General features: G+C 40.6%; 1 protein-coding gene across 1 annotated transcript in view; it reads right to left on the reverse strand.

Annotated features, from left to right (window-relative positions):
* LOC109418659 (uncharacterized) overlaps window positions 1–25556 on the reverse strand; it is a 116694-nt gene that overhangs the window by 89269 nt on the left and 1869 nt on the right. The window lies entirely within an intron of this gene.

The raw sequence follows: 25556 nt of genomic DNA on the forward strand, positions 1-25556 counted from the left end.
CCAATAAGCCAATTTTGGGTAAATGCAGGTTTACTCAAATTTGGGTTGAATGAGGGGGGGTCTTGGGTTGAATTTACCTACTCTTAAGTAAATGTTTTTGCTGGAGGTGAAGGCAATTTACCTAGTGTGAGTTTAATCGATTTACTCAAATTTGGCTTATTGGGCCGAACTATGGGGTTGCGTCAAAAGAACTCAATTTTGGGTAGTTTGGCGGTTCCGTGTACGCACCACCCTAAAGCGCATTTAAAGGCAATAAGTTCATTGGAGTTTCCTATGCGCACTACTGACGGTGCTACTAAGTGTGCATTGGACAGCCCTATCAATAACCTTGGTCTTACTTTTTCGTACCTAAATTGGGACAAATCTCGCAGATGATTGCCACTCAAAAGCGATGCATCAATCTGTTGCACCGGTAGATCAAGATTACTAACTGTATGCACATCCCTCAACATGAGTTGATCTTTACTACCTACACTAACATCGGAAATCCCTAATGTTGTGGATTTCGTTACAACGGTCTTCACCGAACCATCAATCCATTTAAGACATAATTTGTTTACATGTCCATCGAGCTCAAGTTCTTCTGCAAGCTCACTTTCTAACAAAGTTTCCGACGATCCTTCATCTATAAACGCGATCGTGTCAACACTTTTAGATTTTCCATATAATTTAATTGGGATATATTTAAGCAAAGTATGCTGACCGGCACCTGTGTCGACAGAACATCCACTTGTGGATGGCATATCATTTGCAGAATGAAGCAACGGGTGATGTTTCATCTGGCACCCATTAACACCGCAGTTTTTTACAGTTTTACACGGCCACGGCAAGTGACGATTCAGGCAACAAGGGCACATTTTATTTTCATTGATGAGTTCCCAGCGTTCTCCTACATGCATTGAAGAGAGTCTCCCACAATTGGAAGTCCGATGATTGCATTCGCCACATATATAACATCGCTTACGGTTTTGTCGGCGACTGACGTTAGGATACGATCGACTGGATTCAACCTCATCACTACTCTCGTCGTTGTGCTCGTCTCGGTGATTGTTTTGATCACGGACGATAGTGGACGTAACTTGGCTCGCTGCTGTTACCAACTCAGACATGAAACTGCTAAAGGCAGCAATGGTTATGTCGTTGTGTTTTCCTTTGTGAGTAGCCCATTTCAGCTTTAAATGTGTTGGCAATTTGTTTACCAACTCCTGAAGCAGGCATGGATTATTCAGATGAGATCTCAATCCAGCAGCGATCATATGGTCAGACAAATTCTGAACCGCTAAGCCGTACACAATCAACGAATTGAGATCGTCATCCTTCGGTGCTGGTGTGTCGTGCATTTGAGAGATAAGAGTGGAAAGCAATAACTCTGGTCTACCGTAGAGCAATTCCAGAGTTTCGATCACTTGAGTTACACAGTCTGGGAGCAGCAGTTTACTACATACGGCTTGACGGGCAGGTCCACGAAGACACCGCTGCAACCTTATAAGGTTCTCTACATCCGTGAATCCACATGCTTCAGTAGAGTTTCTGTAGCAGCTGATAAAGATGGGCCAGTCTTCGGGATTTCCAGTAAATATTGGTAGTTCAGCTGGAATCACCTGTCGAGCAAACATTTTCTGCAGTCCAGACTTCGAAGTAGTAGTGCTGTCGGCATTGCTCATTACATCGTCGGTGGATCTGTCTACTTCACATGCTAATGAAGCTCGGTTTGGTTGTATATGTTTCGGTATAGTGTCGATTCGCACTTTCAATGTGTTGACATGTTGTTGCAAAATATCCAGACGCTTATCGATTGCTTTCCTTTCCAGAGTTAATTCTTGTTGCAGTCGTTGTATCATCTGGACAACTTGTGCGCCTGATGCTGATGACGTACAATCATCACATCTCCAACTCTGGCAAGGTGTCGAATTGTCAACTTTCGCACACTGTTGGTGGTAATGGTTCTCACAGTCTGCACACGTTAAGCAGTTGGATAGAAGAACTGCTGACTTGCATTTTTCACATTGAACTTCCATTCCGCTGGTTTCAGCAATTTCGATAGAATTGAAAAATTCTTTAGTGTTGCCGAAGGGAAGGGGGCAGGGTCAAATGCTGAACTTCTTTCAGCGAATCTATAAGCCGCTCTTTTGGTCGATAAGCTAAAGCTAAAAATATATAATTTATTAGTATCATTTCTCTTGCACTTCATATTAAATTCATTACAATTTTTCAGTATGACCTCCACTGCAGCCCTTACTCTCTTTTCGGCACACGTCTCTAGGCTTCGGCTTCACCGGATCTGTTAGTGTCTGCTATCGTAATTTGAAGAGTAGATGTACAAAACCTGCTTAATTTACAAATTGCACTACTTACTTGGAATATATGAGTTTTATGTATTAATTCTAACAACTTCCTAAACTTTCTCACAAGCTATCCTACTATTTCAATCCAATTCTTTTTACTCTTCTTCACATAGGTTTCTTCTATTTCTCAATCTGACAGAAAACTTTGTTCCCACTTAGACGAATGTAGAGTCACGCAATTGTATCGCAACAGTGACATATACGGATTACTATGGATAAGCGATTGTATTACCATTTCCTCACCCTTCCCCACATTGACCAGCAACTTGACATGCGTTATTGTCACCTAAGAAGTAGAAGATCGGTGTTGGTGATACACTGAAGATGCCTGGTAGTCCAAGCGGTTATCTCATTATTCCTTGTGAATTGCCATGTACAGCATAGTTGTCTCATGTTCTATGGGAATTCCTATCAACATGGGGCAACTATGCTGCACACGACAGTGTAGGCGTAGCTGATTTGACAATGTTGGAGTAGCAAGTATTGGTGGTCGGTCAAGCTCCAGTAATATAACTATTGACTTTGGGAGCGTGAGATTACATATGGCACTCGTACTCTACATAGTACAAATAGTTGAGCTGAGTTGAAGATAGTGCCATGCAAGAATGTATTTCAAGGCTAAGCCAAGCCTTTCCATTCAAACAACTGTTTTCCACCCTATCTCCCCTACACCTTGTGGTGACTTCGTCAATGAAAGCTGCCGGTGGTTCGAATGAATCGGTTTTTGCCAAAACATTCGATATCGTACGATCCATGACGTCAGACGAACGCGACGCGCTCTAATGCTCCGATGACACAATCGAACGCTGCTGTCTATCTGCTGAAGGTATCAAATGCTAGGCAGTCAGTAAGTGGAGTTGCGCCGTTAGACGTTGATGTCGCGCCGTCGAAGCATATCACGAAGGGGCTGTTCGTGGAATTATGTAGATTTATATCTACTATAGCCTTCATGGTTTTCGCGAACCGACAACAACGGTATTGGTGGCAGTGTGAGTTGGCCTTAGGTATTGGAGTCCAACTTCGGTATACAGAAGTGTGTAAGGCATTGATAAACCAGGATAAACTATTTTGCTCGTGGATAAAAGTGAGCCCGCTTGCTCAAATGGGCAACTTAAGTCAATATGCAACATATGAATGTTGCGTTACCGAAGGCCAAGCCAAAAAAAAATGGCACTGACCAAGCAAGTTTTGAAATGGCTACTAATTTGCACTAAATTGACGTCCGGTTGATAACCAACAAAAGGCAAAACTAGTTTTTTTTAGTTTCGGATGACTGTAAACCATGAATTTTATTTCTTATTATATACCCGGCGGTTTCTTTAATTATTAGAACACATTGGATACAGCCAAAGCTGATCTGTTCAAATTCTTCGTTATTTTAGTTTCTTCGGTTCTTAATTGAAAAATAGCTTGAAATGCAGCATTTAGTTATTTTAGTCGTAGTAACAAATTGGGAGTTTTACTCAGTTTTTTTTGGCCGAATATAAATCTAAAACATGTACTTTATTGCTTATAGACCAATAGACTTTAAACGCCATAATGACATATTTAACTTATTTATAATTTTTAATACTTTTAATCATTATACAAAGACTTTAAAAATTATGGCCTACCTAAACGCACAGGTAGGCCATAAGAGGACCATCAGCTGACGAACGAAAACGGCCCACAACTCATCAATTTCGCCGCCTTTAAGAACATGGCGATTAGCACATTTTTCCAGCGCAGTCTACCTTCCGTTACACCTGGAGATCACCACAGCAGACGGAATCGTAAATCGATCACGTTCGGATTAATGGACAACACTTTTCCGAAATTATTTATGCCAAAACGTATCGTGGCGATATGTAACATCGACTTTAATCACTTACCTTGTGATAGTCAGACAGCGCTCAAAACTTTCGGTCATCAACAATTTTGGGAACTGGTGACCGCCACGGTTCAACCTATAGCAACTGAATCTATCAAATGTAACTTGCCTCAGTAAGTATACGCGTAGAATCTTGAGTCTGTGAAGGATAGCTGGAGTACAGTTAACGCCGAGATCATCATCGGGTACGTGGAACAGAGTCGACAGAACGAGGACTGCAGAATGATTTGGAGCAGAAAAATGTAGCGCAAGCGGTAATGCTGCAGTATAGAACCCGGCAGAACGTGAAACAACACCAACAGAAACGGAAACAATAGACCTGACACGGTAGGCTGGCACAGCGATTCAGACTTCTTATAAGGTCCCTCAGCTCCCTGCCATGCAATTCCGATTCCTACCTCCTAGTTGAAACACCTGTCGGGATACGAGCAACCTTAGTAACCATCGGGTAATTAACCCCGGTGTGAACTTTGGTCGTTTGCAGAAGGGACGGCGGGTTTGCTTCGGCATACTTACTGGGTCCCTCTGGACAGTAAACCGGGATTGGTGTTAGGCCCTGCGAACCGGCCGTAAAAAACCCAAGCGAATAACCAACAAGAGAATATAAACCGGGACTATCGACAACAATCTCAGCGAACAAAATGAACTTGCGATTGGAAGATCGGTACGTAGAACTGCAGATCCGTCAATTTCAGCGGGGTCATCTGCATACTTGCCGATATACTGATGGACCACGGGTTCGGCATTGTAGCGCTGGAGGAGGTGTGTACGACAGGATCAATGGTGCGAACCTGTGCGAACGTTTAAAGGTAATCATACAATCTAGCAGAGCTGTGGCAACACACGCGAGCTGGGAACAGCTTTTATAGTGATGGACGATATGCAGAAGCGCGTGATCGGTTGCTGCCCGATCGACGAAAGAGTGTGCTAGTTGACCCTCAGGGGCTGGCTCTTCAACTTCAGCATAATCAACGTGCACAGCCATCAGTCCAGACAATCCTCTACACGCACTGATGATGACAAGGATGCATTCTACGCGCAACCCGCACGCGAGTACGATAGCTGCACAAGACACGACGCCAAGATCATCATAGGATACCTAAACGCTCAGGTATGCCAGGAGGAGGAATTTTGACCGAAGATTGGAAAGTTTAGCGCCCAACTGACAAACATGGCCATACGTAGCACCTTCTTCTGGTATAGCCTCCCCTGAAGATCACCACAGCAGATGGAATCCCAAAGCGACCACGTCCTTATTGACGGACGGCACTTCTCTGACATTATCGACATCAGGAGTTATCGATTTTTTTCTCAAATGGAACGTGCCTCTGGAGCCAACCTACTGATACCTGATCGTGGCGCTAACATCGACTCTGACCACTACCTGGTAATGGTAAAAATGCACCAACAACTCTCTGTGATTAACAACATACAGGGGATGGCCAAAATGTTTGGGATAGGCAACTTTTTTTTCTCTCACAAAAAAGATCAACATGCTATAACTTTTCATAGAGCGCATCGAAAAATCTAAAATTTTGACTGTTTGTTGACCTACTATATGTGCATCATTGGTACAAATTTGGGCTCGATTGATTAATATTTCGCAAAGTTAGAACCCTTCGGGTAAAACACTATTTTTTAGACAACTCATTTTTGAACTGTCATATCTCGGATACCAGTGAACCGAATTGAATTAAATTTTGAACGTACACTAACAATATGGAAATGCTTCACAAACTATTAAAACATAGGCACTTTTTAACCGTTGAAAAAAGTTATCATGGATTGACACTTTTTGGATTTTTCTCGAAAAAATGTATTTTTTTACAGCAATGTCAACAAATTTTCGTGTTGATATCCAAAGATTTTCCACTTCTGTTCTCAAATTATCTCTTATCAGATATATTAGAGCCTATTTAGATTGAAGGAAGAACACATTTAATAATTTTTGTGTGGTATTGTAAATTTGACTTATTTTCCTCTATATGGGTAAAAATTTCAACTCGGTATAACTTAATTCGTCGTGAGAAAATATTACATTTCATAACGTCGTATTAAGTATCAATGTATTGTTGATGAACGTTAAAAAATTCATTCAATTCGGTTCACTAGTTTCCGAGATATGACAGTTCAAAAATGAGTTGTCTAAAAAATAGTGTTTTACCCGAACGGTTCTAACTTCGCGAAAAATTAATCAATCGAGCCCAAATTTATACCAATGATGCACATATTATAGGATGACAAACAGTCAAAATTTGAGATTTTTTGATGCACTCTATGAAAAGTTACAGCATGTTCATTTTATTTGTGGAAGAAAAAAAGTTGCCTATCCCAAACATTTTGGCCATCCCCTGTATGATACCGACGGCCACCATGCCATTCTCATGAAACACGGAAGTTCTACCAGAAGCTCAACGCATTCCGCAAAGGCCTCGTGCCGCGATTCGAATTATGCAGGGATAAGGACGGAGGTCTTTTGACGGACGGACGTGAAGTGATCGAAAGATTCACTTCGATGAGCGGAGTGTAGAATTAGCAACTAGTTAAAATACACAAAAATAAAAACAAAAAAAAAAAAACTTCGATGAGCACCTGAATGACGTGGAGATAGTTGGCACCGGAGACCACAACAACGGAGGGAACAACTACTCCAACAAAACAGAGGACGAAAATGAGCCGAATCCCTCGCTGAGGAAAGTTGTAACGTTCCAATCTGTTACAGCAGTCTGCGACTTAAGCGCCACCTTCTAAAGTTAGAAGGGCCGAAGACTGTGATCTAATCCCGGCATGAGATTCCTCTACTCAAGGCAGGTTATAGTTATTCCAGATGACAAAGTTACTAATTTGAACGAACCAACTAAGCCAACTCAATCACGTCCCAAACTTACCAACTCAATACGCCTCCCACACAGTCGAGGAGAGCATGTGTCTCGGCTAAAATACAACCAATTCGTTCAACGTCACAAGCTATAGCGCGCGAAGAAAAAGGTGGAATTCCACTAAATTAGAAGTAATTTTCAAAACTCATTTATTCACGCAATCCAAATCAAATTACATCAACCTTTTCTTGAGTTTCACAAGATTCTGTTAATGAGTTTTATGGCGCCTTTTAAATTGACTTGTGACGTCACGTCAAAACTAATTTTATGCTTATAATTTTAGGTAAGCTAAGTTTTCTCTAGAGAAAAGTTCTTCGTGCACAAAAAAGGAGAAAGATCTGACCTTGATACGCCGGGCCGAGGTCCCACGTCGTCCTCTAGGGTCGTCAGCAAAAGGATCTACTCACCAAACGATTCCCTTCAAAGCAGTTCACGTCGAAGTCCGAATCCGCCCCGCGTGTGCGATTGCCTTCAGGGTAGATATGTCCCCGGAATGGTGGAGTATCGAGCCTTTTTACGTAGCTCCTATCGCACAACTAGCTTGGACGGGTTCACGATTCGGATCTGGATGGACGAGGATTCGGATACCTGTTATCCGTGCCGATGTGTCTCGACTAACAGTCGAGCAGTTCGAAATGATCCGCACCGATGACCAACGGGCCTTGAAGTATACTTGAAGTTCGGTGGCAGGGACTCTTGAACGGAAATGGTTCAGCACTCGCTTGTGTTACGGTTGGGCAGTTTAGCAAATCCGGGTCCTAGGTCCCAGGAGTACGGTGACAAAACACGTGGTCGATTCAACGCAACGTCCACTGGCGTCTGCTTGGCCTCACGGGCTTGGATTTTGGCCACTACTGCTTCACCGGCACGAACTGACCCACACTGGCTGCCCTCGTTGAAGGGCTTGGCCTAATCAACGAGTTATTTCAGATCATTTCTCACGTGGTCTTCACAAAAGGTCACATTAGAGCTTACCTGTCTCAAGTCACACACTAATTCACGGTGTGGACGAGTATTTCACCACAAAACCTGACCGAACTCAAAAAAAGATCAACTGAAATACCAAACACATTAGAATAAAAACTAAGCTTTAATTTAATCGCGACATTACTTCGAATTTAGTTGTAAAAAAGCGAACGATATTTTCCAATATCGATTTAATATTTGAATTTCAAATTCACCACTTAGCTATTGCTCGAACTCGAACTCTACACTTTGGAAACTCCACTAATAATGACGATCGGTCGCGGTCGGATTGGTATATTACCTTAAACTAAGACGCAATTTCCCACTCGAGGGTGTACGGAGAGCGTGCAAAGCATTTTTTGATTGGGTTTCGTTATGCCAGAGAAAATAGCTCTGTAATCCGTTCAAATTTTCTCTAATGCGCAATTAAATCCTGGAATTTTCCACATGAAACAAATTCGAGCAGATTTCGAACAACCGCCTGAATGTAGACTTACTCATGCTGCAGTTTATTTTATTTCGATATAAAGTTTAGCTCACGGTTCAAATAGGTGTTCACAGGTGGCGCATGGCTTTATGCAAACTTTTGTAAGCTTGCAACATATTCGTTGACACTCTAAAAAAAGTATTATTTTTTTGGTAACATATTCTAAGGGTCGAAAAGAAATCTCTCATACAATTTCTTATTGAAATGGTACAGATTCATCGTTACAAAGTTAAGAATGCCATTCACCAACTCAAACACAACAAAGCCATGTGAACTCATCAAGATGAGCCCAGAAAAGTTGGCCACTTGTCTGCACCGGTTGATAGTCAGGATTTGGGAAACCGAACTGCTACCGGAGGAGTGGAAGGAAGAGGTGATCTGCGACCATTAGAAATGTGAGAATTTCAGAGGGATCACTATTTGAATGCTGCCTTCAAAGCGCTATCCCTAATCATCTCTCGTCTTCTGTCATCTTGAACGAATGAATTCGTGGGAAGTTATCAAGCCGGCTTCATCGACGGCCGGTCGACAACGGACCACATGTTCACCGTAAGCAAATCCTCCAGAAATGCCACGAACATGTGAACCAGTGCAGTGGCAGAACTGTGCCCTCCTGAAACGCGAAGTAGCAAAGGTCGGACTGTTGGTGAATGTGACAAAAACAAAGTACATGCTGGTAAGCGGAACCGAACACGACCGGGTCCGTCTAGGTAGTAATGTGATGATAGACGGGGATGCATTCGAGGTGATGGAGGAATTCGTCAACCTCGGATCCATACTGATGGCTGACAAAAATTCTAGTCGTGAAATACGAAGGTGCATCATCAGTGGAAGTCGTATCTACTACGGGCTCCAGAAGAAGTATGGTCTAAAATACATTCACCCATGCACCGAATGCTGCATGTACAATACGTTATTAAGACCGGTATTCCTATTATGGACACGAAATATGGACCATGCTCGAGGAGGGCCTGCAAGCACTCGAAGTTTTCGAACGACGCGTGCTAGGGACGATCTTCAGCGGTGTGTGGCTAGGTGTCCAAACTAGCAATCCTTTCCTATCCCTTAGTAGTCGTAAGGGCGTGGCCAGGACAGGTAGGAAAAGAGCGTAAAATTTGTCGAAGAGTCAGAGATTACTCCCGAACTTTTGTGTGACGGGAAGGAGGCACCTTCCATAAAAGCGATTTGAGACTGTACCATCTAATACTTATATTATTTATTTATTTGACTTTTTTTCCTCATCAAATGAAATATTTTCTTCATAAATAAAATTAACTTCCAAAGATCGCAATGGGCTGTATAACTCGCTATGGCCAAAACAGTCGACTTGCTAAAACTGATGTTTCTACTTAGATTAAAGTTTGACCTGCTGATTAAATTAACAACTTATGCAATCGTAAGAACTCTATTAAAACACACAATTATTGTGTCTTGCGCTGAAAAGAACAGAACATGACATTTTCATTTGGTTTTCCATCAAACGCTCAGGTTACTTGTTGGTTATATTGTTTGAAAGAATTGATGAATAGTAAACATTCATTTATTTAACTTTGATCATTCTCAAACCCAGTTCAATCGAAAGCTTCCCATTGATTCCTCGATCGTCACTTAGTGCATGAATGCTCCACTGCCGACAACTCTGCCTGATTGATAGCACACCGGACAGTTTTTCAAACAGTCATGTTTGAGGTCAATATCAATCACCTTTGGAAAACGCCAAAACCGCATATCGTCCGACAGTCACGCCGACAGTCCAACTACGGCCACAGGACCAGGAATCAGAACCGACGACATCAGTCAGTTAGCGTATGTACTGCTGGCTGCTGGCTGAGCTGATTTCCATCTTTACCAACCAGAGCGACGGACGACCATCGACGACACGACACGGCGCGGTGCCGGTTGGTCACAAGCATCGACGATAATGGCACAATCATGTAAAAGGTGGCACCTGCCCGGCACGCGTTGCAACTCTGAAATCTCGGCAAAAAATCTCTCCTCCATTATACGTTGGATAAATACGGCTATGTTAGAGAGGCTATGCGAACCTATGCGAACTAGCGATAGATTATAGTGTATAGTCGGAGAATAACCTCGTTCAAATAGCCCGGTGACACTTGGCCCGTTCATTCGGTTACTCATCCATTCATTCAACCTGTGGAGTGGAAGTTCTGCATGCGTTCTATTCTAGAATAGATCTAGGGTAACGTCAGTGATTGTGAACTGAGTCACGCAATCAATGATCAGCCCCAGAAACGGAAACCTGCAATCTTCACCCATACCACAGTTTCGGTCCAGACAGCCCAGATTGAAATGGAATTAACTATTCCCATTTGGAACTTGTCCCTTCAAAACTACATAGTCACCATCGTACGCGTGTGGCAGATAGTTCACAACACACCGCGATGCAATTCATTTCGTGGTTTGTGATGCAGTTTCTCACATACCCAGCAGTGCTCCGATGTTTGGTGGAAAATCGTGGAAAACCTGGGCGTGCGGTTGTCGCGACTGTGGTACACAATAATGGCACGGCAACGCGACTGCAGCTCAATGGTTGACAGTCAAACACGTTGTTGGATGTGGGCAAAGGAAAAGGGCTGGGAAACTGAGCTCGTATGCATGCCGGACTCACCGTAATGGTTGAGTTTTGTCACTAAACTGAAAAGCGGTTTCCGGTGCGTTGATGGACTGCTGTCTCTATTTCAGAACAATCAGTTGGTAAGTGATGTGCCGTTTGCCAGTCAATAGAGCAGCTGAGGACATAACGTTATGTTGTGAAGGATTTTTCAGATGCAACAATGAATAAAATAGCCAAAAGAAAAGCGTGGAAAACTACTGTTTTTTATATTTGGAAGGATTATTTAATTTAAGCAAATGCGCGCCGGTTATATGACATCAATCCATACACAACATCGCGTCTCCTACCCCTTTCATTGCAGCTGGGATGTGTTCGAAGGAGCTTCCATTTAGGTACAAAAAACAATTAAAGCGGCAAAAGCCAATAAGCGTTTTGCTTCACCCGAAAATGCGTTTTCCAGCACCTAGAAGGTAACATTTTTTTTTAAATGGAACTTTACAAAATTGGGCAAATTTCATTTTTTTAGCTCAATGCACTAGTTTTCACATGTATATGCCTAAACTAGATTAACTGTTTCGATAATTTCCGAATTTCATTGATTTAAAAAGGCCTTGCCCTCAACTACATCACAAGTTACCCGGGTAGACGAGAATATCTAAATCATATCTCAAATCTAACACTTTTTGCTATCATAGCTCGATATGATTTTGATGAGTTATTCAAAAATCTTATGAATATCGCACGAATAGCTCAAAGTGATATGGTATCAGTTTTTGTTTTTGTCGAAATAGCTGAAAATTTCTACATAAGAACAAGCTTAGCTCTTCTGCACGAAATGGAACACATACACCCATGGAGATGGCTCAATGTTAGTGGAATGCCATGTGCCCCTCTCTGAGCTGTGGAAACGAAGAACCGCATGCTCTTGTTCCCATGTTATTTACAACAGTGAGCCACAGTTGAGTGGTGAGCATCGCCGCCTGTGAATCCTAAGGTCGTAGGTTTGATGCTGCATGCTGACGTTTTTTTTATTTATTTTTTCTAGAAAAAAGTGACAAATCTTGTCTGCTATTGTTTTGATCTTGTAATATCTTAACGAGCTATTATTGAGTAGTTCACCATATTAGATTTTGCTATTATTTCTGTTCTTTTACCTCTTACCGTCTACCCCCGTTGGTTTGACCTCATCTAATCTGAACACTTTTTAATTTGACCCCCGCTAATCTGCATATCGTTCAAACTAAAAATGGTTCAGACGTCACTCTGCTCATGGAACGGGGTGAAATGGAACGCAGAATCAAAACAAAACAGCCAAAAGGGTTACCATCAGTGTGTTTTGCGATGCTTACAGAGTTACTAGTAGTTCAAATCAAAAAATGAACCTCGTTGGTTTGCATGAGGTGTCGTTCAAACCAACGGGGGTAGACGGTATATCAATCAAAACAATATCAGTTTTTGCTCTTCAGTAATTCAATCAATCATAACTGAATATGCTATTCATCAGATTTTTCCACCTACTCGGGTAGCGCGTATAACTGATGATATTGATGTTATAGCTCTCAAATATGATTCGATGGCAGAAACGTACTTCCGACTAAAGAATGAAGTCAGGCGAATCGGATCCTCTACACTGAGGAGATTTTCCGTATAACTATTATGTGTGAAACTACATAATTTTTTGCAATTTGGCTTCACCTTTAAAAACCATGTTCGGAAACATAAATTTTATAAATTTTATCTCAAATCAAATTTATGCGTAAGATTAAATGAAATTTATTAGCGTGGTAAATAAAATTTATGTTTGAGGTTTATAACATTTATGCATAAGCGGTATATAACAATTATGTTTCAATTTTTTATAAAAATCATATATCTAACCATAAACAAACGAAAACAAACAATATCAACATAATATTTTTCTTTTATTGAAACAAAATGAAAAGCAATCTACCGATTGTGCAGGGTCCTCTTGTGATTCGTGTCCTCCTGCAGCTGGACGGTCCAGTGGACGGGGCTTGGAAATTCCAGGTGTAGGTCTTGTAGCGAGACCAGGAAACATTTTTGTGTAGCTTAGTCCCGAACCGAGTCCCGAACATCCTTTCGAATTGCCCTTCGAAAGGGAATCAAGTGTGCACGAAGCGGGATTCCTCCAATCGTTTCTGTCTTGAATCCAATGTTTCTGTCTGGCTTGTAGTCTAGAGGTCCGGTCCGGTCAATTTGAGCAGCACTGCGAAACACAGACTGCGCTATTCAAAATATATAACTTTTTATTTACGATGCAAGCTTACCTTGAGAATTCCGCAGGTCAATCAAAAGAAAGTGCTAAGGTTTTCGTGCCGTTTGGAAGTCCAGTGCGAGGCTCGGTGACGAATATGATGGCGGTCTTGATGGCCGTTAGAAACTGAATCGGCCAAAGTTAAAAATTATAAGTGAACAAATATAATTTTTAACTATAGGAAGAAACTTATATCTGTTATGTTTGACCAAACATAAGAGTTATGGTTAAGGTCCATACGCCTCATGAGTTACCTCTTCAAAGCTAAATAGTCTTGCATGATCATTATAGGCATACAATTGAAAATGACGATCACAATGTCTTATAAATTGTATAAAAAATAGCCTTATAAACTTAAAGTTTGGATTTTTATCAGTGTAGGGAGGAATTTCTATAGACGGCGATGAAATCTTGGCAACTGAAGAATTCGTGTACTTGGGTTCTATGGTGACTGCCGACAACTACATCAGCAGAGAAATTCAGAGACGCAGGAAATCGAGCTTACTTTGGACTCCGCAGAACTCTACCATCGAACAAAGTTCGCCGTCACACGAAGTTAACTATCTAAAACCGCTGATCGGACAGGTAGTCTATGGGACACCAGAACTAACGCGCTCTTAGGGTCGATTTCTTCACCTCGGCTTAGCCGGTAAGCCAGGCTTACCCATATAGTTAAACCAGGTTTAACGCTTAAGCCAGGGTGAAGAAATCGGCCCTTAGAGTTTTTGAACGGAAGTTGTTGCGTACCATCTACGGCGGAGTGCAAATGGAAGACGGGACTTGGAGAAGGCGAATGAACAACTAGCTGCATCAGCTGCTGAGAGAAACCAACCACACTGCAAAAATCTGGCGGGCTACGGTGGATGGATCACGCCATCAGGATGTCGGATAGCACCCGATTAAAATGGTTCTCGAGAGCCATCCGACCGGTACAAGTAGACGTGGTGCGCAGCGAGCTAGGTTGGTCGATCAAGTGTAGAACGATTTGTGGGTCCTTCGCAGAGTGCGGAACTGCAGACGCACAACCATGAACCGAGTCGAATGGAGACGACTCCTACGTACGGCAGAGGACACTCAGGATTTAGTTTGACCGGTAAGTATGATGGGATTCCTTCAGAAATGCCTCCTGCGATTTCTCCTGTGATTGTTTCCAAGGATCCTTAAGAAATTACTCTGAAGATTTGTCCAAGGATTCCTTCTTTGATACAAATAGAAATTTCTTCTGAATTCTTTCAGTTATTTCTGCTACAATTCTGTCATCTACAGAAGTTTCAGATAGGATCCCGAGTTGGTGAAAAAATCTGATGAATAGCATATTCAGTTATTATTGATTGAATTACTGAAGAGCAAAAACTGATATTGTTTTGATTAATATAAAAGGTAAAAGATCAGAAATAATAGCTAAATCTAATATGGTGAACTACTCAATAATAGCTCGTTAAGATATTATAAGATCAAAACAATAGCAGACAATATTTGTCACTTTTTTTCTAGAAAAAAAAAATAATAAAAAAAATTTCAGCATCCAGCATCGAACCTACAAACTTAGGATTCACAGGCGGCGATGCTTACCACTCAACTGTGGATCGCTGTTCTAAATGACATGGGAATAAGAGCATGGGGTTCTTCTTTCCACAGCTCAGAAAGAGGCACATGGCATTTTACTAACATTGAGCCATCTCTATGGCTGTATGTGTTCCATTTCGCGAAAAAGAGCATAAACTCTCATAAGCTCTTATGTAGAAATTTTCAGCTTTTTCGAAGAGAATAAAAAACTGATATCATATCGCTATTCGTGCGATATACATTAGATTTTTTAATAACTCATGAAAATCACATCGAGCTATGACAGCAAAAAGTGTTCGACTTGAGATATGATTTAGATATTCTCGTCTACCCAGGATTCCTCCAGGAATTCTTCCAAGGATTCGTCTAGAAATGCATGCCGTGAATTTTCCAGGGATTTCTCCAAGATTCTTTATGGAAAAAATACTGCTGTTATTTCAGGAATTCTTACAGGGATTCCTTGTGGTACCTTAGATATTCCTGTTGTACCCAGTACCTCTTGATGGGATTCCTACAGCAATTCGACCTCAGATTCATCTAGAACAGTGTTTCCCAAACTTTTAGGGGGTATCGCCCCCTTGGAGCTTGAGAAAAACTTTTTCGCCCTCCTAAATGAGATTTATTTTTTCTATGAAAAAAGGCTGAAACTTTGTTTAGCTGAAACCTTCAAAAACCCACTATTTGACACTACTGTGGCTAAACTGATATTTAATGTATCTAAATTAGTATCTCTCTTATTAAAAAAATCACATTATTGCATGTATAACAATACATTTTGAAATCATGTTTGTGCTAAGCATATTCATGAACAAAAACGAACAAGCAGAACGGACTGTAAACATTTACGAAAACTCGTAATCTTACACCAGATATTTTACTAGTGTTTTTGAAAAAGGTTCTTCTACTGGTGGGATATTGAAATACAATTTCAAAAATATTTTTCATACAGAAAGAACAAATCAGGAATATATCTGTGTATTTTCAAATGTATCTGGTATCAGGTATCAGAAGGCCGGCTCCAGAGGCACGTTATCCTCCATTTGGGACATTTGTGCCATTGCCAAAATAATAGCCTATTTCATCATCTACCTGATCGAAAAGTAAGGAAATAAGGATAAGGATGGGGATAAGGACAGGTAGCGAAATAGGAAAAAATACCCTGGAAGAGGGTACTAACGCATAAGCGTACCACAATGGGTTCAAACAGCGCCCTGAAAAGGGCACTGTAATAACGCATAAAGCGAAAGAGAGCCTATAGCTCTTTACCACAGCGGGTTAAGAACAACAGAATATCCTGAAGATTCAGGTTTCTGAAGTCAGTTTCACTTAATAAGTGTTTACCGAATACTCGGAAACGCAGTTGCGCGAAAACTGGACAGTTACATATCAAATGATACGAAGTTCCATAATCGGATTCACAGCTATCACAGGCAAATGAATCAGCTTGCTGAATATTCGCCATGTGATAGCTGAGTCGACAGTGGCCAGTCAATGCTTTGACCAGCATGCTGCAATTCTGCTTAGACAGATTAGTTAGATACTTCGCCACCCGTAGAGATGGCTCAGCACTATACAATTTGGTTTGACGACATGACTCCAAACTATTCCAATATTGTCTGTGTTGAGTGACAGCCCAGGTGTGAATCTGAAGCTTAATCCAACACTTCGATATCGGAATAGCTGGCTCAGGGCCAATGAAGTCATGTGATGCTCCAGAGCGAGCTAACTCATCAGCCAATTCATTTCCAGCGATGGAAGAATTACCAGGTACCCATAGAAGGTGAACAGCGTTTGCTGAATTCAGCTCCTCGATTTGAGTTCGACAAGCGATAACTATCTTCGACCTGGAGTTGGCCGAAGCAAGTGCTTTAATAGCAGCCTGGCTATCTGAACAGAAGTATATTACTTTGCCCATTACGTGCTGCTGAAGTGCTGATTGCACTCCGCACATAAGAGCAAAGATTTCGGCCTGAAAAACGGTACAGTGTCTACCAAGTGAATAAGACTGATACAGCCTTAGCTCACGAGAATAAACACCAGCACCTGCTCGACCTTCGAGAAGGGAGCCATCAGTGTAACATACGATGCCGTCTGAAATACTTCTTTCCAGATAACCAGATGTCCACTCTTCCCGGGAAGGGAATTTCGTGGAAAATGTCCTATATGGAAAATTACAAGCAATTGTAAGATCACTTGGAGCAAGGACAATTTTGTCCCAATTCACCAAAAGTGGAAACAACGAGGTGTGTGTTGAACTGCGGTTCACAGGAGTTTCCTCTAGTAGACCGAGTACCCGTAACCGGTAAGTGCAAGAAAGGGCTTCTTGTTTGAGATGAATGTGTAGTGGGGCAACGTCAAAGAGAACTTCTAGCGCTGCCGTAGGAGTTGAAGAGAACGCTCCAGACATCGCCATTAAGCACATCCTTTGGAGATGGCCTAATTTTGATTGGACCGTTCTCACTTCACCCTTTTGCCACCACACAAGACATCCATAAGCCAATATTGGCCGAACCACAGTTGTGTAAATCCATTTGATATACTTGGGTTTTAGACCCCAAGTTGTACCAAAAGTACGCCGGCATTGCCCGAAGGCCATACAAGCTTTCTTGATTCTGAACTCAATGTGAGGTGTCCAGGAAAGCTTGGAATCAAGAATGACTCCAACGTACTTTACCTGTTCAGTCACATCGATTTCAGAATCAAAGAGACGCAAAGGTCGAACGCCATTACGGTTTCGCCTTTCCGTGAAAAGAACAATAGATGTTTTACTCGGATTAACCGAAAGGCCATATTGGCGACACCAACCCTCAACTACCTGAAGGGCGTTTTGCATCAGGTCGAAAAGGGTGCTGATGCACATACCAACTAACAATGTTAGGTAGTCGTCGGAAAACCATAAGTAGGAAAACCGCTATTATTGAGTTTCCTCAATAGCGTATCTGCTACGAGATTCCACAAAAGCGGCGATAAGACTCCCCCTTGGGGGCATTCACAAACACTTAATTTCCTAATCCCTGCTAGACGCAATGTCGAGAAGAGATATCGGTTTTTGAGCTTTTGGTGAATCCAATTGGAAATCATTGGAGATATACCATGACTCCGTGCGGCTTCCAATATGGCATCGAAAGGCACGTTTTTTTTTTTTTTTTTTTTTTTTTTTTTTATTTGTGAATTTTAACTTATTGCTAATTCTTCACACGAAAGGCACGTTGTCAAAGGCACCCTCGATATCTAAGAAAACACCCAAACAAGATTGCTTTTGAGCGAATGCTTTCTCGATATCGTAAACAACCTTGTGTAAAAGAGTCACAGTGGACTTACCAGATTGGTAGGCATGTTGGTTCACATGAAGAGGCACGTTGGCCAGATGAACATCACGGATGTGATGATCCACAATGCGTTCCAAGCATTTCAGAAGAAAAGAGGTCAAACTGATAGGTCTGAAACTCTTTGCTTCTTCATACGACGCACGACCCACTTCACAGTGGACTTACCAGATTGGTAGGCATGTTGGTTCACATGAAGAGGCACGTTGGCCAGATGAACATCACGGATGTGATGATCCACAATGCGTTCTAAGCATTTCAGAAGAAAAGAGGTCAAACTGATAGGTCTGAAACTCTTTGCTTCTTCATACGACGCACGACCCACTTTCGGAATAAACTTTACAGTAATATCCTTCCAGGATTTGGGAATATACCCTGTAGCAAAACTGCAAACAAGTAGTTTTTTTCAAAACATGTTTGAAATAATCAAATCCCTTCTGAAGCAAAATAGGATAAATCCCATCTGCCCCAGGAGATTTGAAAGGAGCAAAGCTATTAAGAGCCCACTCAATCGATTCTATAGTTACAATTCTCCGAGTCGAAGCTAAAGAATCATAACTACAAGAAAAGACATCAGGATCATCCGAAGATGTAATATCCACACATCCAGGGAAGTGTGTGCTGAATAAGCATTCCAGAACTTCCTCATCAGAGGAAGTCAGATCGCCATTTGGCAAACGAAGTTCGTTCACCCGGAAATCCTTAGATTTCGCAAGGATTTTGTTTAACCGACTGACTTCACTCAAGCTGGAAACATTTGTACAAAGGTCTTTCCAGCCGGATCGTTCAGCAGACCGGAGAGCTTTCCTGTAGGCCTTGCGAGCCGACCTGAAAGCCTCCGAACCAGCCGAACGTCGTCTGTTCCAACTCTTTCTACATTGTTTCCTGAGTTTCGCCAGAACAGAGTTCCACCAAGGGGTTCCTCTTGTGATCTTCACAGACCGTAGAGGGCATGCTTTTTCAAAAGCTTCCATGATGAAGGTCGTTGTAGTATCAACGGCATCATCTAAATCACTTGGAGTGTCAATGGATGGTGAATATCCATGAAATTTGGCTGCAACCAAATCAGTATAAAGATCCCAGTTTGTTGACCGAGGATTCCTGAAACGCAATGTTTGCGAAGTAACATTTAAATGTTCAAAAAAAGATATAGCGATGGTCAGATCAAGATTCTTCATCGGACACATGCCAATTGGTCAGCTCGTGACTAATTCTGCTAGAGCAAAGCGTTATATCTAACACTTCCTCTCTAGCAGATACCATGAAGGTTATGTTAAGTAATGCAAGATCTGTACTACTTAAGTACTCCATCAAACTGGAGCCTCTCAAGTTCATGTCTGAGCTGCCCCAGATGATATGGTGAGCATTAGCATCACTGCCAACAATTAGCGGAAGGCCTTTTGAAGTGCAGTATGCGATGACTTGTTTGAAAGCATCCGTAGGGGATGGTTCATCATGTGGTTAATACACAGAACAATAGACGTATTTCCTGTTGAGGTTTCCAACAGATACATCAATTGTGATAGCACATACATCTCTGGTGGTTAGTTCAGAGATGAGTGTAGCAACTATTGCGTTGTTGACAAGCACACAGGCTCGAGGCATGACACGCGAGTCTGCCATTTCATGTTTACTGAAAGTGGCAAACACCGGGTTCACAAGGTTTCCTAGATAGAAATTTCCCTTACGAAAGTAAGGTTCTTGTACCAAGGCCACTTGGGCTGTACCATTTTGCATAAGTCTGCAAAGATTGATCGTTGCTGTTCTTTTATGCTGAAGATTGATCTGAGCTATCCTAGCCGTAGCCACTACCCAAACTAGGTAAGATTAAACTCTTCGCAACAGCAGCGCAACAAAGAACAGCAACAATAAAACCAAATCGGTATCGATTGGAAAACGCCAAAGGCGAGGAAACACAGAATACACTGTGTAAATCGCATAATGCGAAACCATATAGGTGAAAATTTAAACTAATTAACAACATCTTCATAATCCCGCCCTTATTTAGCCTCAAGTGAGACTAAAGAAGGGCAGCTGATTGTCTCGGAGAAACACAAGGTCCACTGCACCATTGCTCCGGTTAGCGCAGTAAGGGCTACATACTGTGGAGGGCGCCCTGGTACTCCACAGGCTCCGTTAGCGGTTAGGTTTTTATTAGACCCCCCTAGCCATTCATTCCTAGGCACGGTAAGCATAAAGCCGCATCACACCATGAATTAGGGGTCACCTGTTGGTGGATTCTTACCACCGGAACAGGCGGTCCGTAGTGTTATTCTTAGCCAATTGAGACAATCGCTACCGACACTACACAGCTATCTAGGCTTATCGAGAAAAGAAGTTAATATTGATGATCAACTTCATACGGACTCGAACAGCCGACAAAAAAATACAATTTCAAAAATATTTTTCATACAGAAAGAACAAATCAGGAATATATCTGTATATTTTCAAATGTAGTCAGCTTTTCAAAGTAAATGCAAATAATGAAAAGCCAGTATAAATTGGAGAAAATTCTATTGTCAAATAGACACGAATGCCACTACCAAACGTGGTAAAGTGTCTTTAATAAATAATAATAATAATAATCTATCGTCAAATAAGTAAATATGCAACAGAAATCAACGCTGAATTTGTGGAAATAATCAAAATAGCTACTAGTAGTAAGTTTGAAATTTCTCCGGGAAGCTTCTCTGAAAAACTTTCAAACAATGTGTGATAGCTCCCATCCAAAACGTGTTCTGAAATTCGTCTGAAACAAAATGATTTTGATTGAAAATTCCATGAAAAAAACGCCCATGAATTAAAAACAAAACTTCATCATCAAGTAAAAAACGGTTCCTCTCATAATCTTTTATAAAAGTTTCTTCATAGTTACTTAATATGTAAAATATTAGATCTCCATAATTCCTAGGAATTATTTAGGAAATTCATATAGCAGTCTTATTTGTGTTTTTTTTCTTGGAATTTTGATGAAAAGTCCTCATAAACATAAAAAAAATATCTGTAAAATTTAGTCGATCTCAAAACAGACATTTTTCAATAATCCTTGAAACAACAAAATTTGAAATGTTAGGGATTTTTAATGATTCAGTTGACACTCTCTCTCTCTCTCTTCTTGGCGTAACGTCCTCATTGGGACAAAGCCTGCTTCTCAGCTTAGTGTTCTATGAGCACTTCCACAGTTATTAACTGAGAGCTTCCTCTGCCAATGACCATTTTGCATGCGTATATCGTGTGGCAGGCACGAAGATACTCTATGCCCAAGGAAGTCAAGGAAATTTCCTTTACGAAAAGATCCTGGACCGACCGGGAATCGAACCCGTCACCCTCAGCATGGTCATGCTGAATACCCGTGCGTTTACCGCCTCGGCTATATGGGCCCTTGACACTCTGACACTCTGTTGACACTCTGGACTAGTATTTCAATACTTTTGATTTTTAAATTATTCAAAAAATCGCCCCCTTTTTTAGTATTTTCGCCCCCCAATTTTGGTTTTTCACATTTTCGCCCCCTTCGGCCTGATTTTCGCCCCCTGGGGGGCGATTTCGCCCACTTTGGGAATCACCGATCTAGAACGATTTTGAGGATGAGATCCATGATTTCTCCAAGGGTTCCTCCAGATTTGTTTTAGGGATTTTTTTGCTAATTTTTCTGGTGATGCCTGTTGGCAGAATCCAGCATACAACAGTGGAATGCCCAAAGATGTTTCAGAATATGGTGGAGAAATATCACATACGGCTACTTTAGAAAAGGAACTTGGGTTTAATCAGCACAAAAGTACAGTTCTGACTAATGGCGAGCGATCGAATGTTGTGTTCATACACAAGTTCTCTTTGTGTCTGCGCGCACACCAGTACAAAGAGGAATATGTGTAGAAGAAATGCGTAAAAGGTAATTAGGAAGAGGTTACCCTTGTATATTCTCACAATGCCTGCGAAAGTATTTGCTAGAATTTCTCCGGGAATTCTTGAAGCGATGCCTCCAGGAATTTCTCCAGGGAATATTCCGAGAATTTCTGCTTGCATTTTTCTAAAAAATACAGCTTGATCTCCTCTAGTAGTTAATTCTGGAATTCCTCCAGAAATCCCTTCTGCAAATTTTCGAGTGATTCATCTTGGCGTTTTTCAGGAATTATCCTTGGGATTTTTGGTGTACTGCTGTTGTAATCATTGTAGTTTAGAAATACCTATTAGGATTCATCCAGTTATTAATGCAATTGTTCCTCTATGATTTTGTATTGAAAATAACTTATTTTGATATTTTGTAGGTATTGAAAAATACCTCAACGACGTATTAGTTAATTTCCCTGGGTGTTCCTGGGATCCGGATTAAGGATTTTAGGGGCCCGGACCTGGAGCGGATGTGGAGGTCCCTCGGAGCTACAAAAGCGATGTTTTCAAACAGTTCTTGAGCAATGTGAAACAAAGATGATGTGTTCTAATGGAATTTCTTCCAGAATTTCTGCGGTGGTTCATGCGGGAATTTATCAGGTGTTATAGTGAGATTCCTCCAGGAATTACTGCAGGGTGGACATTATGACTAGGGAACTCAACTACGGATTCCTTCAGGAATACTTCTTGGGATTTGTTCACGGATTCGTCCAGTCACGGGATCATCTAAAATGCAACCTGGGCCTGACAAAATTGGGTCACTATTGTATGAAGCAAACAGGCGTCTTCTGTACAATATTCAATTTATGTTTGCCTTAGTTCCACAAAAGAATGTGTATTGTGTAGGCTTTGAGGCAACGCTATATTAAAAAGGCGTCCGTGTTTGACTCCTGGTATGGTGAAAATTTTACCAATATTACGAGGTTAACGTAACGTTATTTATAGTTTTATTTTAAGGACAAGGTATTTGGAGTACATTGCTCAAAATTTCTAAAGCACCGTTTTTTTGAACCGTTGAACGGATTTGGATTAAAATGCATCACGCTATTGACAACCACTGAACAATTAGCGTGATGCATTTTCATCCAAATCCGTTCAACGGTTCTAAAAAACGGTGCTCTAGAAATTTTGAGCTATGTACTCCAAATACCTTGTCCTTAACGAGGCATGGCTGAATTTCAAATTTTGAGTGAACCATACCTAGTTCACTTTCTTTAAATAGGTAATAGCACAGTGAAATCCTAGATCATTTCTTAAATTTATTGGTTCATTTCAAAAATTTTATGGATCATTTCTTATGTTTTAGGAATCGTTCTTTTATTTTCTTTGGATCATTTTTCATATTTTATGGATTGTTTTCATATTTTCTACTGATCGTTTTCCTTTTTTCTAAGGATCGTTTTCTATTTTTTTAGAGATCATTTCTCTAGTCATTTCATTTTTATGGAAAATTTCTGCCATTTAATGGAGCAGTTTATTAAATTCTGGATTTTTTCATTGTTTAATTTTAAGAAAATAATGGAACATTCGACAATTTTTCATGGATTTATTCGACTGTTTTATGGTTTTCTGGCATAAATACTTCTGTGAAATATTGAAAAGTTATCAATGGATCATTTGACAATTTTTCATAGGAACAGTCAAGGGGAATGACATATCCTTTTCTAATCGGAAAATCTGCATTTATCCGTTCCTAACCGTCGCTAATCGCTGTTAACCAGGCTGGTAACTGAACGGCAGTTAGACGCGGTTAACGACGGTTAGCAACGGATATATGCGGCTTTTTCCGGTTAGCAAAGGAAGTGACATTCCCCCAGGGCAGAGTAACTGTTGCACTCTGTCACTGTCAATGGTGAGCAAATAGCTGATTTTGATAGGCCGATTGCGATCCAAGTTAGCGTGCGCTCTATTGTGTCACCGTTACTTTCCTTGTTCTATCAGAACTGAGTTAACTGTGATGGTGTGTGGATATCATTGATAGGCCATCTTTAAAATTCGTTTAAAAAGTCCAAATGAAGATTTACCAAGATGATATTTTAATATGTGGTACAAAATAACAAGTTTTGCATGTTGGTCATAGAAAAGTTTGAGTTTTGGGAAAAACCACTAAAATATCACGTCAGTTGCAATGATTGTGATCTAGAGTGCTGGTCAAGTCGTTGCCACAATTGGAAAAGCACACTATTATTATTATATGTATATATTTATTATCGAGATTTTCAGCCCTCGGCTGGTTAATCTCGAATATATAGAGAAGATTGTTTGAAGCCGTCAACGAATGATGAAAATATTGACAATTATTTATATTTTGTCCAAAAAGTTTTTCATAGGAAAAAAATATGCATTTTCTAAAAAGTCTTTTCATATGAAAAGTTTTGATTCACGCTTAGTTGATTTAAATGCAGGAAAATTATAAGATCAAAATTTGGTTTACTTTCCTGTGTTTTGTTTTATTTTTGTATTTTGTTTTTTTTTACTACTTTTATACCAATTGTTTCAGTGTTATTTGCTTGATTTTAACTAAACAAATAACTATTTGTTTCAGCGCTGTTCAGGTAAATAAAGTTGTAATTGTAATGTAGGCCAATTAAAATTCGATGTATCATAATCTAATATTTATTGTTTCATGTAAAATCAGGTAATTGGTTAACTATATAATTAAATATATTTAAATTATATGATACTTGGGTATTGGGAGGGAAGCTAAATGAACTGGTTTCTGGACAAATGTTCGTGGGGTGGCCAGACTTTGTCACGAGATAACACCCATCGTGTTGTCTTCCGAAGGTCTCCAGTAAATTTAGCTTACCCTGCTACAACAAACCAACAGGTAGATCATTCCCTTCCGGTATGACTCTGCAGCTATAGGTAATCCTTGCGCTGATGGTGGATACACAATCATCATCATCATCATCATCATGAAAAGTTTTGATTCACGTTTTCTTCTTCTTGCCAGATTAAAGGAATTATAATTGTATAAGATGAAATTTAGGATACATGCTGCACTACCAAAGCTAAATGTATTTGTATTAGCAAATATATTCCGTTTTACGGTACTAATAATCGTAAAGTAATATTTCAATGGCGGTTTGTTAAAAATTGCATAAGCAAACAATTCGCAGTTACAATGAACCTTCACAGCAAACAAAAAAAAAAAAAAAGAAAAGAAATCGTGCACTTTGAGCAGTTTACTTGCTATTTAAGCACAGTTTAACAGTCCAACTGCAATGATAGAACAGTAAGCAGGTGTAGTTATAATGCTGAAATAAGGACTTACTGAAATGCTTATTGGTTTTCTGGGAGGTAACAATGTTATTGCAATATTGATATTAATGAATGTCATTCAGAATAAACAGGCATTGGTATTTTATACAAT

The sequence above is a fragment of the Aedes albopictus genome, chromosome 3, assembly GCF_035046485.1.
Source record: "Aedes albopictus strain Foshan chromosome 3, AalbF5, whole genome shotgun sequence".
Taxonomy (NCBI): domain Eukaryota; kingdom Metazoa; phylum Arthropoda; class Insecta; order Diptera; family Culicidae; genus Aedes; species Aedes albopictus.